Source organism: Lathamus discolor, chromosome 1 (genome assembly GCF_037157495.1).
Source record: "Lathamus discolor isolate bLatDis1 chromosome 1, bLatDis1.hap1, whole genome shotgun sequence".
Lineage (NCBI taxonomy): Eukaryota > Metazoa > Chordata > Aves > Psittaciformes > Psittacidae > Lathamus > Lathamus discolor.
In genome coordinates, this window is record NC_088884.1 from 37,550,903 (window position 1) to 37,559,317 (window position 8,415).

At 55.3% G+C, this 8,415-nt stretch overlaps 1 pseudogene; it reads left to right on the top strand.

The window, feature by feature from the left end:
• Positions 1-2,962: 2,962 nt before the first annotated feature.
• LOC136005975 (myotubularin-related protein 5-like) lies at positions 2,963-8,415 on the top strand (annotated as a pseudogene).

Sequence of the window (8,415 nt, forward strand, 5' to 3'; positions counted from 1 at the left end):
TTTTTAGTTTGAGAGACGCACACCTCTCTGCAGACCCCAATTACTCAAAATAGTTCTTCCAGAAAATGTCATTTTGCAGCGTAATGTCTCACATTGCTTTTTTCTTCTGTTCTCCACTTGCAGGAGCAGTGACCTCTCTTCCTTCACACCTGGCTCAGGCAGTCTCCTGAGAAAGCAGCAGCTGTGCAGATGAGGCAATTAGTGAACAATCTCATCTGCCTCCAGATGCCAACAGGCCCAAAGACCAAGCAGTGTTGTTCCAGGAGATACAGGCTGCCCCAGTTCCCCAGAGAAGCTGTGGCTGCCCCATCCCTGGCAGTGTTCAAGGCCAGGTTGGACACAGGGGCTTGGAGCACCCTGCTCTGGTGGAAGGTGTCCCTGCCCATGGCAGGGGTTGGAACTGGATGAGCTTTAAGATCCCTTCCAACACAAACCAGCCTGAGATGCTATGATTCTATAGTGTACAAATGAGTAAATATATACATAGAGACACTTCCACCTATTTACTAGGATGCTATGATAAAAAAATGGGAGTGTTTATAGAACACTAGGCAGGCATGTCCTTACCTGAGTTTCACACAAATTATTTCTCCTAAAATGATGGCATTCCCCCAGGATCTTGTGACCTGATTTTCAACACTGCTGAAGGCATTCAGATCCCACTGGGGTTCAGCACCTTTAAAGCTGAAGGACTGCTTAGCTGCTTAATTCTGGTCAGGTGTGTAGTAGTTCCAGGATAACAGGGAGAGCAGGGCCTTGTTCTTGTACCCAGGCCAAGGAAAAATGACTGATTATCCTGCTTTGGGAATTCTGCTAGCAGAGAACTGCATGAGTCCATTAGGGTTTCTCTGATGTCTGCCTGAAGAACAGATGAAAATGATTTTGCTTTTTTGTTCCCATTTAGCCAGGACTTTGTGCTGATTCCCAACGCCACATGATAGGTGCTGTGCATGAAACACTTTTACTGTATCCTCAGATAATTTATGTTTTCTGTATTGCTATTAATAGCACACAAACTTCAGGACATTACTCTCCTGGTGTGGGATTTTCTATAGGCTCTTTACTCTGTCCACACCTGGAATTCATATGACTTCGCTGACTAACCTCCTTTGGGTCTTAGCCTTGTTTTCTTTGAAAAGATACTATTCTACTTTACTTTAGTCACCATTATTAATGGAGATGCAATGTATTATTAATGGAAGTAGTAATCAAAAATCAGTTATAGGATTGGTGTGCAGCAGACTATCAGAAAAGTTTACCTGTACTCTAAGGTAAAGTTGGTGGGGTTTTTAAATCAAAGATTTTTCTGCTGAAAGAAAGGACCTGAATCAAGTTTTAACTCCATGACTGCTACTGACGTTTTATGATAACCTGTGAACCAGGCTCAAAACATGCCCCCCAGATTAGGTCCTTCTCTGGCACTGCTGCTGCCTCCTGTCATTGCACTTGGTATTCCTTTGGCAAACAAGCCAGTGTCCTATAGAATCATAGAATCAACCAGGTTAGAAAAGACCTTTAAGATCATCAAGTCAAACCATTACCCCAGCACTGCCAAGGCCACCACTAACTCATGTCCCTAAGGGCCTCATCTACACAAGTTTTGAACACTTTGACACTAAACACAAAGCTCCCACTGTCATTACTGCTGCAATTGTTTGCAATCACTGCTCCCATCTTTTCTCTGTTGCTGTGTAGCAACACTGCCCCATGCAATGGGTGCTGCTTAATTCCCTGCAGCTTGAGAACCAGGTGAGCAATCAAAGCCCTTTTGTCACTAGACCCATTGTTGTTCCTCTTTATTTCTTATCCTCCCCACACTCATTTTTCATCCTCCATTGTCCTCACTTCCTCAGAGGTTTTAAAGTGAGTCATATTTCCCCAGCTTTAACATTAGATTTATTTGTATGTGCCTTCCAATTAGGAGGTTCTTAAGATGTGAAAATACATGTGAGGCTGTAACAGGCTTGGAAAAAGTTGGTATTCATCCCTGCCTCAGAGCATCTAACCTTGGGTTCCCAATTTAGATACTTAATCCTGCAATAGAGGTATGTGCTCCTATGCAGGGCTGGTCAGTGTCTAAATCTGATGCCTGCTCCCAGTGCCTCTGCAGGCTGCTCTTCCTCTCCATATACCTGTGTAGGTGTCGTGGTTTAACCCCACCAGCAACTCAGCCCCACGCAGCTGCTTGCCCTCTTGGTGGGATGTGGGAGAGAACCCATGGGTTGAGATAAAAACAGTTTAATAGGTAAAGCATAAGCTGTGCATGAAGGCAAAGCAAAACAAGGTGTTCATTCACTACTTCCCATCACAGGCAGGACAGCAGGGCTCCGTCATGTGTAATGGTTACTTGGGAAGACAAATACCATCACTTTGAACATCCCCTCCTTCCTCCTTCTTCCCCCAGCTCTATACGCTGAGCATGACACATAGAGTATGGAGTATTTCTGGGGTCAGCTGGGGTCAGCTGTCCCCACTGTATCTCCCTCCAAACTCCTTGTGCACCCGCAGCCTGCTGGCTTATGTGGTGAGGAGCAGAAAAGGCCTTGACTCTGTGCAAGCACTGCTCAGCGATAACAACACCCCCCCTGCGTTACCAACACTGTTTACAGCACAAAGCTAAACCACAGCCCCATACCAGCTACTGTATAGAAAATTAACTCTGTTCCAGCCAACACAAGCGCAGTAAGGACCAAGGGAAACTGGTCAGATGCCTCCTGCAGATGGTGTGAGTGTTCCACTCAGCCCCACAAAGGTACAAATCCTGGTCTCAGCCTAGGCACCTCACTGGAGGAACAGAGAACCAGAATCCTCACAGCCTGATGCTCCTCAGGCTGTACCTCAGGATTCTCTTCCAGACATCATTGAATCATAGTATCATCCAATAGTTAGGGTTGAAAAGGAGCTTAAGATCATCTAGCTCCAACTTTCCTGCCATGGGCAGGCAGCATCTCTCTCTGTGGTTATGGATAGAACCATCAATGTGAAGGAAGAGGTAAAGTGTAGCTGCTGCCTGGGGCCAAGAGCAAATATTTGCCTGAAAGCTCTCTGTACTTGGCAACAGCTGCTGTTGCTTTGTAGCTTTGCTCCATGCCACGTCTGCAAATGACAACTCTCACCACTAAATGACACACTCTGCTCACCTTGTCCCTGCCTCTGCTAAGACCTTCTTTTCACAGCAAAATATGTGGAGTTTTCTGGACTCTTCCTGTTCACCTGTTTCCTGCTCTTTGGCCACTTTTCAGCTCGTTTAATTTTTTTCATTCCTTTTCTTTTCCTCCCGTAACAACCACCAGATGAATTGCATTAGAACTGAGGAAAATATTTATTCATTTTCAATTAGATAGGATTTGTATTCAAGAGGAATATCAGACTCTTACAAATGAGCATGACTTCTATAGGGAAATAGGAGAATGCCAGAATCATGGCATCCCAGACTGGTTGGGGTTGGAAGGTGCCTTAAAGCTCATCCAGTTCCAACCCCTGCCACTGGCAGGGACACCTTCCACCAGAGCAGGTTGCTCCAAGCCCCTGTGTCCAACCTGGCCTTGAACACTGCCAGGGCTGGGGCAGCCACAGCTTCTCTGGGCACCCTGTGCCAGCGCCTCAGCACCCTCACAGGGAAGAGCTTCTGCCTAAGAGCTCATCCCAGTCTCCCCTCTGGCAGGTTAAAGCCATTCCCCTTGGCCTGTCCCTACAGGCCCTTGTCCAAAGCCCCTCTCCAGGTCTCTTTGAGCCCCTTTAGGCACTGGAGCTGCTCTAAGGTCTCCCCTTAAGGCGCCTTCTCCAGGCTGTGTCTCTGCAGCATGGCCAGTGCCATGTCCTACCCTCCCTGAGCATCACCCTGTGCTCCCGCAGGTGCTGAGGCCGTACAGCAACATCTCCAGCCTGAAAGTGTGGGATTACTACACAGGGGAGATGCTTTCCAAAGGCCCCTCCTATGACTGGGAGCTGGCACTGGGGCAGCTGGAGCCAGTGAAGGAGGCAGGTTGACAGGACACTGGAGCCCCACAGATCAGGCACAAGGTCATCTGGCCCTGCTACAACAACTGGAGCCACGTGGAGCCCACTGCCGTCTCCAAACTGCTGGAGGTGAGCACAGCCCCTGGGGAAGCACCACTGGTGTCCCCGCAGTGGGACTGTGGTGGGGCTGGGGTTAGTCGAGCCCCGGGACACTGACAGTGTTCCCAGGGTCTTGCCCCTCCTGGTCTGATGCCTGAACCCCCCACCAGGAGCTGCACAACCTGGAGATGGAGCTGGGGCAGATTCCAGAACTCTGGAAGGACATGTGGAACAAGGTGGAAGCTTCCCAGTGCACCAAGGTGCGGAAGGAGGGCAGCCGGGTAGGTCCATGGAGGAGCTGTGCCCAGAGTGCACCATGCAGCGGGTGCTGGTGCTGGTGCTCGGGCATCCTCCTCCTCACGCCATGGCCTCTGCTCCCGCAGACCCCCAGCTCCCTGCTGATGTCCTCAGGGCTGTCCCACCACCGCCGCTCGCTCGCGGTGTACCTGCAGGAGAGCGGCGTGGGCTCCACGCTCAACCTCAGCCCGGACTGCGACACCAGCAGCACGTCCACCCCGTCCAGAGGGAAGCCGGGTGAGCGCAGGAGCACCAACACCCTCTACAGCCAGTTCCACACGTCCGAGAGCGAGAACAGGCAGGAGCAGGGCCCAGGGTGTGTGTGGGGGATGCTCTGTGGGACCACGGTCACCTCCTGTCCCCACTGATGCCACAGACTGAGCTGTTCTTCATCCCTCCTCTCCCTTCTGCCCTAACGTGCTGCCTCATCCCTGCAGCTCCTACGAGGGGTCACTGTACAAGAAAGGAGCTTTCATGAAACCCTGGAAGCCTCATTGATTCGTCCTGGATAAAACCAAACATCAGGTATGGAGGGGCAGGGAGGCCCAGGGTCTGTCCATGCTTCCATCCCTCCATCCTTCTATCCCTCAATCCCTCTGTCCTTCCATCATTCCATTTTTCCATCCATCCTTCCATCCCTCCCTCCCTCTATCCATCCACCCATCCCTTCCTTCTTCCATTCTTCCCTCCCTCCATCTCTCCCTCTCTCCATCACTCCCTCCCTCCCCCCCATCCATCCATCCATCTGTTCCTCCATCCATCCATCTCTCCCTTCATCCCTGCACCCCTGCATCCAGCCAGCCAGCCAGCCCTCCATCCATCCACTCATTCCTCCATCCATCCATCCACCCATCCATTCCTCTATCCCTCTATCCTTCCATCCATCCACCCCTCTATCCCTCCATCCATTCATCCATCCATCCATCCATACATACATATATACATACATTCATCCATCCATTCATCCATCCCTCCCTCTATCCCTCTATCCTTCCATCCATCCACCCCTCTATCTCTCCATCCATCCATCCATCCATCCATCCATCCATCCATCCATCCATCCATCCATCCATCCACCCATCCGTTCCTGAATCCCTCCCTCCATCCATCCATCCCTGTCTCCTTCCTCTGTCCCTCCTTCCATCCCTCCCATGAGCCCTGACCACGCGGGATGTTTCCCTGAAGCTGGGGTACTACAACTGGATGGACCTGGAGTACAAAGGAGTCACTGACCTGTCTGAGGTGGAGTCCATCACTCCGGGGACCCCCACCATGGGGGCACCCAAGGCGCCGGATGAGAAAGCCTTCTTCGATGTGAGTGTGGTGCCGGGCTGGGCTGGGCTGCAGTGTGCGGTGCCCCAGGGCTGGGTCTGCGGGTGCCCGGGTTGGGTCCACAGCGTCACTGGGCTGGGGTCTGCGGTGCCCCGTCCCCCCGTCACCCCCTGCCTCCTCCTTTGCAGCTGAAGACGACGGAGCGCGTTTACAACTCCTGTGCCCAGGCCGTGCCGGGGCGCAGCAATGGATCGACCGCATCCAGAGCTCTTTGTCGGACGCCGGAGCGAGGGAGCCCCTGTTCGGGCGCAGGGTCCGGGCCCGCGGAGCAGCGGCAGCTCCAGAGCCGGGGCTGGGATCGGCTGCGGGTGAGGCCCTGGCCTCGGGAGGCCGCGGGGCTGGAGCCGCGGCTCCGCGCTGGGAGGCGCTGGTGGGATATCCCGTCGCGTTGAAGCGGGCCCGGGATGAGCCGGGACGAGCCGGGATGAGCAGGAGCTGGTCCTGCCCTGTCCCCCCCCCCGGCCTGTTTGAGCCCTGTAATTATTGTGTCCCCCCCGCACCCCACTGCAGCCTCCACCCCTGCACTGCTGGAGGAGGCAGGAGCTGCCCTCCTCATCCTCCCCACGGCTTGCCTGTCCACCGAGCAGCCAGGGGGCCCAGCCCTGCTCTCCATGTCTCAATGTGCAGCACCCACCTTGCTGGACGCAGGGACCTGCCGCTCAGGTGCTGGTGTTGGTGTTGGTGACACACTGAGCACAGGGACTGTGTTGCCCATCCGGTGTCCCCTGGGCACTGTGGGCAGGAGCCGCGGCCCACGGCTGGTGGTGGCTGAAGCTCTGGGCAGCGTGCTGGGGATGTGGCCGTGGCTGTGATAAAGGGGCTCTCTGTCCCCGCTGGCCACAGTCCCTACCGCCACGGTCAGGTTTGCTGTCATGGGGCGGGGGGGCACATTCCCCACGGGAGGTGCCACCTCTGTCACATTGCTTGGACGGGGGGAACCAGCGCTGGCCCTGGGGTCCCTGTGCCCACGGGTCCCCTCCGGCAGCGGTACCGGGGCTGGGACAGTCACTCCGGTCCCCGTGGCACCGGCTGGTGCCAGCCGGGCTCTTTGCACAGGTCATCCCCCCGGCTGGCACCGCTCAGCGCTGCCCCGTATCTCCCCGCCACCGCAGAGCCCTTCCTGCTCCCCCCCCCCGTACTTGTGCTTTTGGGGGACACTGAGCAGAGCGGGGCTGCCCTGGGGGAGCTGCAGGTCCCACCTCTCCCCCCCCCCCCTTCCTGCGTGTCCCATGTCAGTGCAAACGGGAATCTCGGTACAAGCGGCTCCTGCAGCATCTCCCCCTCCGCACTGGTGTGACCGCTGCAGGGGGGCTTGGCTCGCCCAAAGGGGTCCCTCCCCCCCCCCCCCCCGTTCCTGTCTGTTTGCAAGGAGGACAGTGTTTTATTTCAGGGCACCGACCTTCGTACACCCTTAACCCCCCGCTGCAGTCACGGCGCGCAGGGGCTGGAGCCGCCGGCGGCGGCGCTTGCCGGAGCAGCCGCAGGTTACTGACGCTCCCGTGCGTCGTGTGCCAGCCCCGGCCCGGCCGCGGCGAGGGGGAGCTAAGGTTTAATGAACCCCTCAATACGGGAGGGGCCTTGGCACCGCGGTGCTCGGGGAGGTGCGGGGATGCCGCTGCCCCGGTGTCACACGGGGCTGCTGCACCACACTGGGATGTGCCCACCCTGCACCCGCTGTGCCAAACAGAGACCCGCGTCCTGCCCGCACCCGGGGCCACCAAGCGCTGCTCTGCCCCAGCGGAACCCGGTTTGATGAACCCAGTGCTACCCAGTGCCCAGGCAGGCTCAGCTGGGCTGGTTTGCCCGGTGTGAGGGTGCGCAGTGAGGGTTTGCCCGGTGTGAGGCCCCAGCACCGCACCCCATGGGGCTCACTGCACTGCCGCGCTCTGCCTGCACCCGCTACTGGATGAAGCCATTGCATTGCCCGGGCAGAGGGTGGGATGTGGCACAGCCAGGGCACAGCTGAGCGTGTCCTGCAGGATGGAAGCGTTCAAACCCCACGCAGACGAGGCCTCAGTGCCGTGGGTCAGTGGTGGCCTTGGCAGTGCTGGGAACGGTTGGACTGGAGCAGCTGAAAGGGCTTTTCCAGCCTGGTTGATGCTGTGACTCTATGGAGGACTCCACCACCATCACGTGAGTTTTGAGCTTTTATTGATAGTTGGAATTTACAGCCTAAAACTGACAACACAGAGATGCAGAGTTTGGGTTTTTCTTCTTCTTTTTCCTTTTCCTTTTTTTTTTTTTTCTTTTTTTTTCTCTTTTTTACAAAAAAACCGAAACCAAAAATAACCAAAAGCCACCAGCATCAGATTGACAATAGAAAAGTTCCGACAGTTGAGAGAGACTAAAAGTACATCTGGAATTACTCCCAAAATAAAGGGGGGAAAGGCAGTAATCTCAAATCTGTCCCTCGTATTTACACAGACACGGACGGAGCTCGCGAGGACCTGGCTCAGCAGTTAAGGGCAGTCGGCATCATGAGAGTAAAGGCCCCCTCATGTCATTGCACTCCATCACCAACTCCATCTCCCGCCCTTCCCAGCTCGGAGGAGAGGCCGCGTGAAGCCAGAGCGGGATCCACGGAGGACCCGGGGCCCCTTCCCCGTCCCACAGCAGCCCCGGTACCACCCGCGGCTGCCGCCACTGTCACTGGTGCTTATTGCTATAGAGTCATCTCCCCCGTGGCCACCAGCGCACGGGCTGGGCTTGGGCAAAGGCATCGACTGA